Raw genomic sequence first — 14,270 nt, 5'->3', positions numbered from 1 at the left:
GAGAGGACTGGTATAACTTCAGGAACCAGATCAACAAACGTTCCTTGCCACCACAGATCCATGATGATGTCAGTCCAGTCGGCATCTGGACTGGAGGTATCATCAGTAGCCAGGAGTTGGTATTTCCTGAGGAGAAGCTGGTTAAAAGCTTGATTAGAAATTTTACCCACCTGAGTCTGAATGAACTTTATGATGGGGGAAGGAACAGGCATAGGGAGTTTTTATAGCCCAAATCTAATGGGGTCTCTGGGTCTGTAAGCTGCCTTGTTGGCCCAAGGGGGGTTAAGTGTTCAACACTGAGTGGGGGGGTTGAGTGTTCAGCCTTGAGCGGGGGCTTGGGCATTTGGGCTTGAAGCAAACAGGTGATATAGAACCAGACAGAGGGTTTGAGAAGCCAGGTCATCCTGCAGCTAACTTTGACATGCCCTGCAGACCAGCCTGTCCTGCACCTAACACCCTCAATTCCATTCTTCATTCCTAGTCCAATCTAGCTCCCTCCCCTCTCTATTAAGGCTACTCTTCAAATTTTCTCCTACCTGGGTGTACCAGCTTGCTTCTCTCTTTGCTTTTCTCAAAGGTGGCCAAAGGAGGACGGTGGGCCATTGTTATCATATTTCCCTTTGAGAGCAGTCAGCTCTCTCCAGGTTTTATGTGAAACACCTCAACTTTAAAAACTGATACTTGAAATTCTTACGAAACTGGGAAGGTAAACAAAACACACATGTTCCTCCTTAGGCTCAGAAGGCAACTGGTAAAGTGCTGTCTTATGATCACACTTATTTAGGGGTCACCATGCTCTGGACACATAAGTGGTTTGTCATAAGGACAACACACAATGGTCCCACTACCAGCCAGATCCAAGCAAGTAGGGGGTCTGTAAGGAGGAGAAGGGAGTCTGGCTGGAGGGGGCCCTTAGGATCCCTTGCTTTGAATCTCCAGACATAGGGTGAAGAGAGGACCCAAGAAGGGCCAGAAATGAGGGGGAGCATTGACAAGAGTACTTAATGACAGGTGACGATCCTTGGCTCTTCTGATGAAGGTGTAGGAGTGCCGGGCTTAAGCCTGGAAATATGAATCCATGGGGTAAGTTGGTTATTAGATAGCTTGAGTTTGGCCACCAAGGGAGTGCACACAATCACTTGAGCAGGGCCCTTCCATTTTGATTTTAGAGGGGGCTTTTCCCCGGGTGGGCAATAGTAAACAAGTTGATCAGGTGTTAAGGAGGTAGGGTTTTGAGAGAAACTGGGGTCAGGAAGGAGCCAGTTCAGAGCATAGATGGAAGAGAAGGGGCAGGGCATAGGTTTCGGAGATGGGTAGGGGTTCTGTAGGCAGTCCAGGAGGAACGAGGGGATGGCCATACATGACTTTGAAAGATGAGAGATTAGAAGGCTTTTTTGGCAAGGCCCTAATGCGCAATAAAGCCAAGGGGAGCTCCTTTACCCAGTCCAGACTTAATTCCATGGTGAGCTTGGTGAGGGTCTCTTTAAGGAACCGATTAGTCCTTTCAACCTTTTCAGAAGCCCTGGGGGTGGAAAGGGTAATGGAAATGCCAAGAGAGTGATAGCACATGAGCCAGTCCCTGAATTATCTGCAAGGTGAATTCTGGGCCATTGTCTGATTGGATAGAAGTGGGCATCCCGAAACAGGGGATTATGTGAGTAAGCAACAGATCAACTACTATAGAGGCCCCCTTGTTAGAAGTGGGAAAGACTTCAACTCATCCTGAAAAAGTATTTACCAATACAAGAAGATATTTATGTTTTTTACTCGGGGCATGTTGGTGAAATCAATCTGCCAGTCTGTAGCTGGGGTATGACCAAGGGCCTGATGAGAAGGGAAAGGTTTAGATTTTAATGGAGTATTGGTATTGGTTCTCTGGCAGATCTGTTGTAGGAAGGTCTTATCATGTGGGGAAAGGGTGAAAAAGGAGTGAAGGAAAGTAGTGAGACTCTGTGGACTAGAATGGAATAGAGTGAAGAAACTGGAAGAGTTGTTGGGGATCTTTGGGCCGATCCCCGGTGGTAATGAAGAGTAGTGGAGAGGAGGTAAAGCTCTGTAGGGCCGCTGATCAAGCTGCTTGATTGGCCTTGGAATTCCCCATAGTTAGTAAGGGAGTCAGTTTGGTGGGTCTTGCAATGGATGATTCCCAGTTGGGAAGACAGCCTGGAGGCTTGTAGTAGGCCAGAAATAAGTGTGGAATTAATGACTGCCATCTCTCTGGTGGTCAATAGCCCCCTTTCTTCCAAATGGCTGCATGGGAGATCGGTATATAGGAAGTGGGTTTTTCCCTCCACTAGCTCAAATGCCCTTTGGCAGATATGAGTTCAGCTTGTTGGTTGGTGGTATTTGGTGGGAGAGGTTTTGCCTCTATGATGGATGAGAGGGAAACAACAGCATATCCTGCCAGCCACTTTAACCCCTTTGTATATAAAGGAGCTACCATCTGAGAACCAGATGAGGTCCAAAGAGGGTAGGGAACCTCAGAAATGGTGGTAGGGCAGGGTAAAATTGTCATGGGCCACTGCTAGGGCTCTGAAGCATGGGAGTCAGCCCTTGATGGTGGGGTTGAGCTGTTTGGATATGTAGGCCACTGGTGCAAATGTGGGGCCATATTCCTGACCCAGAATGCCCAGACTTTGTCCCTGTTTTTTATATACATAGAGGGTGAAGTGTTGGGAGAGGTCTGGGAGATGCAGGGTGGGTGCCTGGAGGATGGTCTTTTTAAAGAGCTTCCCTACCACTGAAAGTAGGGGTTCATCTTGGGGGCCCTTGGGCAGATTATATAGCCAAACCCAAGAAGGAGAGTATGTCATCTTTGGTCTTTGGTGTATAGACACAATAAGCTGTTTTCTGTCTACTGTAATGGCCTTTTTCCCTTGAGAGATATATGACCTCTTTACATGCTATTTAGGCCTTTTGTGGAGAGGCTCAATATCCCTTTAAGACCAAGAAAGTAGGAGAACTGTGTCATCTTTTGAGCGCCCTTTGGATGGGCTAGAAGAATTTGTAGAGGTTTGCAAGAGGTGCAGAGAACAGGATTGGATTGGAGCAAGAAGAAAGCCTGGAAATTGTAGAGATCCCTTAGAATGGAGAGATCCAGGGACCCAGAAAGGGGCCATCTGCTTTGGTTGTTTAAGGGATAAGTGGACCAGGCCTGGGTGTTATATTTGATCCAAGAGGCATTGTAGGGGAGATTTGACCGGCAGAGAGGACACATTACCTATGTAAGGAGGAGGTAAGAGGATGCAGAGAAGGAGGGAACTGATTTATTGGCAAAAGGGGCATCCCCATTAGAGCCAAAAAATCAGGAGTGCCTAAATGGCAGGTTCGAGCTGCAGAGATTGGTCGTCACCAAATCCTGACAGTGGAAGCTCTCATCCTGGCCAGAGCCGGAGCCGTGGGAGACCTTGGCCAAGGCTTTTCGGGACCCCTCCTGGAGAGGCCGGATACTCCCAGGGCCGGAAAGAGGAGAGAGGAAGGAGAGGGTAAGTGTCTCTCTAGCAGCTGAGTCTTAAGGTGAGAGGACTAGGACTTTCGAATCTGCCCCAGGAAGGAGACCCTGAGGGCCACCATAGCCTTAAAGGCTGTGGTGGGGTGCTTTCCTCCCCGCAGGTGGGCAAAGAGTTTTGCTGGACAATAATCAACATATTGCAAGAGGGAGGATTTGGCGCACTTGGGGTGGAAAGATTGGAGGTTGGAGGCCAGGGTTTGTCCAAAGAATTGTGGACTATCTCGAAATCCCTGAGGAAGGACAGTCCAGGTTAAAGGCAAAAAGATATCCTTTAAATCTATGACCGAGAAGTGGGTGGCACTGTGGGGGATCTGAGACAGCAGGGTGTATAGGCTGGGAACCAAAGGATGTATGGGCCTAACAGAGGTGTTGATGAGTTGTAGGTCCTCAACTAAGCGATAGGACCCATTGGGCTTTTCTACTGCTAGTATGGTAGTATTGTAAGGGGAATGAGCAGAATGGAGGTACCCCTTGCTAAGAAGGTCCTGAATAATAGGTTGTAGGCCCAGAAGAGCTTTTGTGGACAGGGGGTATTGAGCCTGATTGGGGAAGGTGTTAGGATCTTTGAGATGAATGTTAACTGGTGGGCAGGAAATGGTAGAGGGGGTGTGGGTATCCCATGCAATCGGGTCAACCAGGTTAGTATGGTATTTCATGTCAGCCTCACAAGTGGAGCAGAATGGCCAGTCTCCTGCCAAAAAGATGAACAGGCTGATTCTGGGGCCTGACTGTTGCCAGGAGCCCATATGTTGATTATTGTATTGAATTTAGAGAGAATATCTCGGCGGAGCAAAGGAACTGGACATTGGGGCATAACTAGGAACGTCTGAGGGAATGGGAAGTTGTCTATGGAACAGAGTAATAGGGGAATCTTTCTTGGATAGATGGTCTTTCCTCCTACCCCGACAATAGGAGAGGTGGACGGCACTGTTTGCCCCCAGAATTCTGTCAGGACTGAGAAGGTAGCCCCGGTGTCAAGGAGAAAGGCAACCTTGCGATAGACACCCTGGGTTCCTGTCTATTGATTGTTATGGGGACAAGGATCCAAGGCTCAGTCAATTGATTGCTACGCTTAGAAGGTCGGAGGGTTCCCTGGCCATAGGCCTCCTAAGGGATCTAGGACAGTCAGAGCCCCAATGACTTTGTTGTTAACAATTAGGTCATGGGGTATGCAGAGTGCGTAGTGCGGGGCATGCCTTGGCCCAATGTCCCTTCTTGCCACACTTGAAGCAGGCACCCAGGGGGGTTTTCGGTGATGGGCGGTGACCTGAGGAAGCACCCTGTAGGGCCTGGACTAGCATCTGAAATTTCTCAGTCTGGGGAATGGCAGGGCCTTGTTTGAGCTTTTTTAGTTTGGCACAGATGTTGGAGTAGCTCTGCGAGAGGAAACATGTCTTAAGGACATGATGGCCATCTGGGGTTTTGGGATCTAGGTTAGTGCTAAAGGGCTTTTGTAAGTTGATCCAGAAATTCCAATGGGGTCTCTTGTAATTTTTGGAAATTGATGGCCTTACATACCGCTTTTTTGAGCCCAGCAATAATACATGCGGAGAATCGGTCCCTACTCTGTATGCCAGCTTGTGTTTTATAATCCCAGTCAGGAGTTTGATCTGGGGCAGCAAGTGGCCCTGGAGGGTGATTGGGATTAACTCGGTGAGTTTCATCCGCATGGGCTCTGGCAAGTTCCCAGACTCTGGTACGTTCCTCAAGAAGGAAAGTGTTAGCCAATAACATATATATATATATATCTCAATCATGGTGAGTGAGGCTATAAGTCTGGAGGACCCATTGAAACTCTCTAATGTAAGTGGTGGGATCTGTAGTGAATGAGCCCAACCTTCTCTCTGGTTGCATGAGGTCATTCATGTACCCAGATAATGCCCTCAGGTCCAGCAACCTCTCTTAAAGGGGCCATGGTTTGTGGGACTAGGGGCGGGACCTAGTTTGGGGGGAACTAAAGGTGTCGGCCAAGTCAGGGGGAGCACCTGAGGGGCTGGACAGAGCTGACGGGGGAGGTCGGTAGGGAGGGGGTTCATCTGCCAGATAGGTCGGGGGGATAGGTTGGGGTGAGAATGAAGAAGAGAAAAAGCCTCAACATAGGGGAACTCCTTCCACTTTTAGGAGCACTTGTGGAAGTTAAACAGATCTCTGAGAATTGCGGGATCTAGGGATCTTCCTGGGGGCCATTGACTTTGATTGTCTAATTGATAGTAAGGTCAATCTTGTGTGCAGAATTTAATAAGGGGGAGTCTGCAGGGAGGCAAGAAGAGGCCCCCATAGGTCAGGAGAGGGACAAGGGTGGTTAGAGGGGGGGATAAGGGAGTGCCTGTTCTTCCACCCCTCAGGACCTCCCACTCATGAACTGGGTTCCAGAGAGTCCACCGTGACCGTGAAGGTCATGGTGGGGTGCATTCTGTCCTCCAGATTGGGCGTCAGAGGTTTGCCAGTCGATCATGATCAAAGCCCCTGCGTATAGCCCATCTGAAGTTGGATACCTGAAAGGGGAACTCACCTACTGAAGAACCGGTGTTGTGTGAGTTGCAGCAGCGATTGAAAGAGTGGAAGAGGATGGCAAGCCTTGAGAGAGGGGGCCCTCAAGCAGCGAGGCATCCCCCATCCCGGGTTTTAGCATCAATAAAAGAAACATCAAGGTTTGCCATCGGAGAAAATGCCCGTTTATTGAGGAACAGCTCTGCATATTTATAGAGCTGGGGGTGGTCTGACAGTTGGCAGGGGGTGCTTTTTGATTGGTGGGTAAGGATCAGGTGAGCCAGCAGGGCTAGTCTGATTGGTGGGTAAGGATCATGTGAGCCAGCAGGGCTCACCATTGGAGGGCTCTTCTTGGGGGATGGGGAAGTTAGTCTTTGGAGCCGGGGCAACTCCTAACAGACAGAATCTAAGAAGGCAAGAAAAGGAGCAGGTGTGTAAGTCTGTATTACCTTTTATGTGCTGGAGCTGAGGACAGAGATCTAACATAATTGAGCATTAGACTATGCTCAGAGTATATAATTTGCATAAGGAAAATATCAGCTCTTGCTGGTGTGATGAAATACCAAAATATACTAGTAATTTACCAATGTGGAGTCATTCCTTCAGCTCAACCTCCATGGCTGAGGTAAGAACCAGCCTCTTGCCTGGCATGCTCAGAGACCATTCTCAAACTCTGAAGCTGTGGTTGTATGATGTAGTAAAGACACAGCAGCATCCGTCACATCAGGCTCCATAGTTGAGGGTACACCAATCTTTTTTTTTTTTTTTCAGAATTATCAGATATAATTAGAGTAGGATTGATTGTTATGATCATTGGACTATACTCAGTTTTAAGATGGCTAGCTTATACAGGACGTATCCTGAACAAATTAGCACTCAACTTTCAGAAGGTTTAAGGCATAAATTGTAAAGGTCTTCAGAATTCAACTGCATTATTTAAATGAGTGGAGTGAAATAAATGAACTAGATAAGAACTCATCAAAACTAGAAAGCCAGGCACAGGAGTGCACCCTTGTAATCCCAGTGGCTCTGGAGGCTGAGGCAGGAGGATTGAGAGTTCAAAGCCCACCTCAGCAAAAGTTAGGCTCTAAGCAACTCAGTGAGACTCTGTCTCTAAATAAAATACAAAATAGGGCTAGGGAATATGGCTCAGTGGTTGAGTGCCCCTGAGTTTAATCCCTGGTACCCCCACTCGAATTAGAAAGTTATTGCCCAGCAACAACTATTTTTGTTTTGTGAGTATGACAGACTAATATTTCTCATGAAATCAAGAAAGATGAGATATGTGAATTTTTAGGTGAAATGTGATTATTTTTAAAGCAAAACCCCTCTTCAGGCAGACTTGAGTTTTGGAGTCATTAGTTTGCAATATCTGAAAACATCTAGAATGTTATTAATTTGTAAAGCACCTAATAGGAAAAATAAATAAGGAGAATGTAGGTCAAGGTTTATTTCAACTCCCCAGACCTCTGTCTCTTATGGGATTCCTCAGTAAAATAAATTTCAATTCTCTGTGAGTCACCCCTTTTGAAGACTAATCAGCATCTACTAACTCTGTAAATCTATTGGTTTCTTTGAGAAATGGTTTTATATATGCTTGGAAGAGTGAGTACATTTTATTGCTGCCAAGATTACCTATGATATTTCAAAGATATCATTTGTTGCCTTCTTGTTGCTTTTACAGGGTTTTTTTTAATGCTATCATAAACATGAACTTGGGACAAAAGAACTTGTTTAGATAAAGTTCAGCCCTCTGGAGCTAAATCTGGAGTGTTATTACAAAACACCATAAATAATGTCATTCCATCCTTGAGATGGAAGAAGGGGGTGTGGTGATGGGTGTGCTTGAGTGGCAGCTCAATCTCTTCTCATCAGTATATCAGTTTCCTGTGGGTTATCCCAGGGGCAAAGCAGAAAAATGGTTTTGGAAAAGAAATAGTACTGACATCTAACCAGAGGTTTCTGAAGTTGCAGTTACTTACCTAATCACCAGTGATATTTGTAACTTTATTTTTTAATTATACAAAGTAGAAAGAGAATCCAAGAAAGAAAATAGACATAAGGGAAGAAAAACTTGCAAGGTCCTTAAAGCAAAGATATAGTGGGACAATAAGCGAATTAGATGTAGGGAGTGCAGGGATCATTGCCTTGACATAGGAAAAAGAAGGAAGAGAGAATTAAGAGAAGAAAACATGTGAGATTCTCTGCACTAAGACACTGACAGACTCTTTAGTGAACATGTGTTTTGCCCATCTGCACGGCTGTAACAACATCCATTTCAGAGATGGTAGAAAGCTCCTGTTGGGATTTGCGGTCATCTCTTCCTGGACTCTGAGTATACCAGCCTTATCCAGGTGAAGTTACTCAAGTCATCCAGAAAAGATTTTTGAGGATTTCTGCATTCCCAGGCAATGCCTCACACATAAGGTAAAAGCTACCATCAACAAAAATAAACAAATGAAAAATGGCTTGCAAGTATCACAGTATATACATACATCTTAAAGGGGAGAGGGTATACGTGTGTACATGTATACATATATAAAGACATATAGTGGTATTTTTCCTTGACTGATAAGGTGCAAAGGAACTAATATAAATCATATGTGCCAGAAAAGAATTGGTCAGCCATGGAGCATTCCCTTTAACACTGAGTCAGCATGATGTGCTTATGAATCCTATTAGCTTCAGTGAGGTATGTATGAATCTAAGCAGTACTGGTAGGAAAGGGAGTATCTAAAATGGTAAATTGAAATCAGGGAGTGTGATGCTTCTGCCTTGTTCTTTTTTCACAAGGCAGCTTTCATTGGCTATTTGGGATCTTTTGTGATTCCAATAAAATTCAGATTTTTTTCTATTTCTGTGAAAATGCTTATAATTGAAATAATATGGTACTGGCATCAAAACAGACAGATCAATGGAACATAAAGGAGAACTCAGAAATTAATTCATGCATATCTATAAACTAATCTTTGATAACAGTGCCAAGAAACATCATAAAGAAAGAAAAATTTCTTTAAGACATGGTGCTGGGGAGTGATATTAAACAAATTACATCATTATATTGTGTGCATGTATGAATATGTAACACCAAATTCCACCAATATGCCCAACTCTAATGCACCAATTAAAAATGGGGTGGGAAAAAATCTAACATTAAAATAATGGTGCTGGGAAAACAGTATGTCTATATAAAAAAATAAGAATGCTTGTCTTATGCCATATACAAAAATTACCTCAAAATAAATTAAAGACTTAAATTCAATTTCTGAACCAGTGAAAATCCAAGAAGAAAAGATAGAGGGAAAGTTCCTTAACACTGATTTTGGAGTATGATCCCCAAAACACAAGCAATAAAAACAAAAATAAACAAATCCTATTACATTAAATTAAAATGCTTCTGCATAGCAAAGGAAACAATCAACAAAATGAAAAGGCAACCTACAATATGGGAGAAATTATTTGCAAACCCTATTTCTGATAAGGGCTTAGAGTTCAAAATATATAAGGAACTCACCCAACTTAATAGCAAAACCACCTAAAATATTCACTTTAAAGATGAACAGAGGACCAGAGTGGACATTTTCCCAAAGAATATATGCAAATGGCTGACAGGTATTCAAAAAAGTGTTCAATGTCACAAATCATTAGGGAAATAAAAAATCAAAACCACAATCTATTCTATATCTGTTAGAATGGCTTTTATCAAAAAAGAAAAGATGTGGAGAAAAGGGAACTTGTGAATGATATTGGTGGGAATGTAAGTGACACAGACATTATGGAAAAGGGTACATAGGTTCCTCAAAAAAATAAGCAGAGCTACCATAGTCTCCAGTAATCTCTCTTCTGCATATGCAGCCAAAGGAAATGAAATCAGTAGCTCAAAGAGATATCTGCATGCCCATGTTCACTGCAGCATTATCCATAAGAGCCAAAAGATGGAAACCACCTAATGTCCATCCATAGATGAATGTATAAAGAATTGTGATACATACATACATATGGTGGGATATTATTCTGCCATAAAACAAAGAAAATCCTGTTATTTGCAACAATATGGTAGAATTCAAGACTATTGAGAGAAACAGGTCAGACAATAGAAATAGAAAGACAAAATGTGAAATCTAAAAAAATCAAATGCTGAGAAGTAGAGAATAGAATGATGATTGCCAGAGAATGGGTGATAGGGGAAATACAGGGATGTTAAACAAAGGGTACAAATGTTCAGTTGTAAAATAAATAAATTCTGGGGAATGTAATGTATAACATTGGTGGTAATGGCTGTGTTCATTTGATCATAATAATAATTTGTGTGTGTGTGTGTGTGTGTGTGTGTGTGTGTGTGTGTATAATCACATTGTATTCCCTGAATACATACAACCTTTGTCAATTAATATTTTAAAATTTAAAAATAAGTAAACTAAAAAAGATCATGGAAAAGAGCTTTTTTTTTTTTTTGGTTTTGTGTTATTTTGCATGCAATGTGGTGAAAAACTTACCAAGTTATTTTTTTTAATTCCAAACCATGTAAGTACATGAACACATGCTCCCATTGTAAACACACACACACACACACACACACACACACACACACACACAGAGATTCTGAATGAATGAGCAGCCATAAAGGCAGGAACACATGGAGGTTCAGGGTGACCAGGGTTGACAGTGAGAGGAGAGGTAGGAAACACAGTGCTCTGTGTGGCCTGTGACCTTGTGATCCTGAGGCCAGGAAAGTTAATACAAGATAGCCTGGGCTCTGCTATAGGAGAAAACAAGCGGGGGATGGTGGGGGGAGAAAATGTGCTGCTTGGCTGGTAGGTAGTAAGTAATCTGACATGGGAACAAATGAAAAGGGAAAATAAGTCATTACACTTCCTCACTGGGAAGAGATATACAAGAAGCAAAAATACTGAAGAGAAAACAAATCTAAAGAACATGTTGGGGCAGAGATAGAGGGAAGGCTGACAATGACAACAGAGTTAATGATCAAAAGGGGTTTTTCTCATTAGAGTGGGAAAAGTCTTGGCATAAAATGGATAGAATGGAATTTCAATGGGACTCTATAAAACCTGCAATATGAATGGAGAAGAAACAGATGCACTGAACTAAACAGACACAGACATGAGAAACTGCTAGGATGGGAGAAGGTTACAAGCCACATGTGTCACCAACAAGAAGAGTGGAAGAGGAGCCTGCAGAATGCCTGCCCTTCCCACTTCCCTCAAAGAATCCCTTTGTAATGCTCCCTGCTAACTTCTAACCACCTGCATTTCTTTTAATGTTGAAGTGTATAGACTTGAAAAGACTTATAGAGACCTTTGGGAATTAGGTCTGTTTAGAGTTCTTGACCTTTAAAATAGTGGCTCTGAAACCATACAATTTTAGTTTTGTCTCATTTATATGTGCTAAATCGTGAGGCAGGGTGGATACAACAAAACGAAGCTTAATATGCCTCTGGGCAGTATCCTTATGTCAGGAAACCTGAAAAATCCAGAATCAGAAAAGGTCTTGAATTCTTTTTCTTGTGTATTTATTATTTTCATCCTATGTTTTCATAATTATACATATTTATGGGGTAGAGTATGATAATTTAATACATGTACACAATGCATAATGATCAAATCAGGGTAATTAACATTCCTCTTTCCTTATAAATTTATAATTTCTATGTGGGTAGAGACTTTGAGCTGTTGTTTTCTAGTTCTTCCTAAAATATAAAAGAAATTGTTGTTAACTATATGCACTCCATTGTGTTGTAGAACTAGAATTTGTTCCTCCTATCTAAATATTTTGATATCCACTTTTCAACCTCCTTCTTTCCTCCTCCCCATTAAGCTTTCTAGCTTCTAGTATTCTCTACTCCACACACTTGTTTTTTTGAGGTCAACATTTATTTTAGCTTCCACATATGAGTGAATAAATGTAGTATTTGTCTTTCTGTGCTTGGCTTATTCTACCTAATGTCCTTTAGTTCCTTCCATCTGGCCATAAACAACAGGATTTCTTTCTTTTCTATAGTCTTGAAAGACTGAGTGTCAAGAGGCCAAGAAATCACTAGATAAAATACCCTCTAGACACAGAGCAGAGCTTGTAGACCCTAACCCTTGACCAGGATACAGATAGTGTGAAGATGTGGGGTTTAACTGGTGAATGACTTGGAATGATACTGCAGTATGGAGAGAGAAAGTATGTATAAACTTTTACCAAAGCTTCCTCCTTTGAGTCATGTACCATGAAACCAATCCATTTTGGTGAAATTTTATAAGCAAAAAATAAACTGGCCTGTATTCCATATGTTGGGTCAAATTGGCCCCACCAGAAGGCTTCCCAAGTACTAAAAGCACAAGGTTGATTTTCAGCTAGAGGATCACCAGGAACTCACCACTAGAAAGGTGCTTAGAGATGAAATTTTGGAGGTATATCTTTAGTCCAAAATGTTGGAGATTTTAGTAAATTGTATGTTTTTACCTCATAGCATAGGTTTTGTATTTTAAAATGATGTCTTTTTTTTTCCTCAACTCCCAAAGAAGAAAATTTTTATATAATATTTAGGTTGGAACTACTGGAACCCAAATGAGTTATTATAATGTTGTTAACTAAAACTTCTGAAGTCAAAAGAGGAGCAGTTTATAAAATCAATGTCTCCAAAGATCTCTTACCTCTATCAGGTAGAGAAAATAGTAGCTGAGTTGGGTAGAGAAAATTTGAAATATTTGAATATTATTGGGGATTAATTAACTCTTACAATATTATCCTGGACAGTCATATTTTCTTACAAGCAAGCCAAGATCTTGAAATCCTTTACTGTCCCATAGTGAGTTCATAGTAAGATACAAACGAAGATGAGTCAATGAGAAGACCAAAGTGAAATGGTTAAAACCAGATGGTCTGCTTGAACTGAGGTTAGAATTGTAACTTCAATAAGATTCAAAATTAGATTATAGCATGAACAAGAGAAATCAGAAAGGAACCTGATTTGAACTGGAAGAAAATTCAGACACAAAAGCTGATTTTGTAGTAAGCCCTGGGAGCCATCAGCTCACTTTGTGAGGTAAGCCGCCTCTGAACAAGGCTGGTGGGAAGGGGATTCTTGATCAGGGCTGTGGACTCCTAATTCCTTCCTCCTCCTCCACAGCTCCTTGCAGATCCTCTGCACTGTACACAACCAGTGCATTTATTCACTGCCCTTCTTCAGAGGAGCCTATCTGTCCAGCATCTTCTTCAAGGGATTCTGCAACTCATGCATTTGGGTCTCTCTTTTAAACTGAATAATTAAATACCACATATTTTTATAAATCATAATTCATTTACATCAGAATAAAGGGTAACTGTCACAGTTTTGCACCCCTGCCTCCTTCCTCCCACCAAGCCTCAATGTGCCACCTTTAAACAGTTATATGAAAAGTTTGCTCAGTGCATCCACAGTGAAAAAAAATTAGAAAAATATGTTTTCCCTAATTAAGAAGAGAAAATCACTTTAAAACACTTCAGTACAAACATTAATATGCTGCTTATCTCTGAAAATAGTAACTCATGTCAAAAGGAAAATAAGCAAAGCACTTGTGAATCAGAGTATGGCAAACTACCAACACAATTTGATCAGACTGAGGATGTGTCCAGGCCTGGACAGTGCACTTGGCCCACTCTCTTGTCTTCTTCTGGTCCACATTTCTGTGTTTGATGACTCTCAACAGGGGCTAGCACTGACTTGCAGATGTGACAAGAGAGTGTTCAGTAGAACTCCTTAAATAAAGCATTTAGGGTTTTGCTTTTTAACCTTCAGGTTTCCTCTCATGGACTAGTTCACCACATATTCTTACATTTAAGTAATAATTGTCCAGCCTCTAATTATTTCAAGTCTGAGTTCGTGTGTCTGAATTCCCATGATTACACACTGCTTGATGACACTCCCGAACTCCCTCTGATTCATCCTCAGTGGCCAAAATAAATAGCAGTTTTGGAGTGTAGAGGCTAGAAACAGGCATCAATGCTCTGGGTTGAATCCTGGTTCCACTGTTTAATAGGTTTATCCCTTTAGGATCTTAAACAATACCTGACACCAATAGGGTGAGATGAGTGAGGCACTTGTCTCTGGGGAAAAATTTAATGGGGTACTGAAAAAATTCAGGACTCAAAATATACAATATTTGAATGCAATGTTCTAAAAACTCTAAATGTGAGCAGTGTTTGTTGATTTAAGTGTGAAATTGAATTCACAGGACCTATAGTCTTTTCTTGTCTAAAAACAAGAACCCTGATTCAGGTATTT

The sequence above is a fragment of the Callospermophilus lateralis genome, chromosome 3 (assembly GCF_048772815.1).
Source record: "Callospermophilus lateralis isolate mCalLat2 chromosome 3, mCalLat2.hap1, whole genome shotgun sequence".
Classification (NCBI taxonomy): domain Eukaryota; kingdom Metazoa; phylum Chordata; class Mammalia; order Rodentia; family Sciuridae; genus Callospermophilus; species Callospermophilus lateralis.
The sequence above is the reverse complement of the archived record's forward strand: the minus strand, read 5'-3'. Positions refer to the sequence as shown.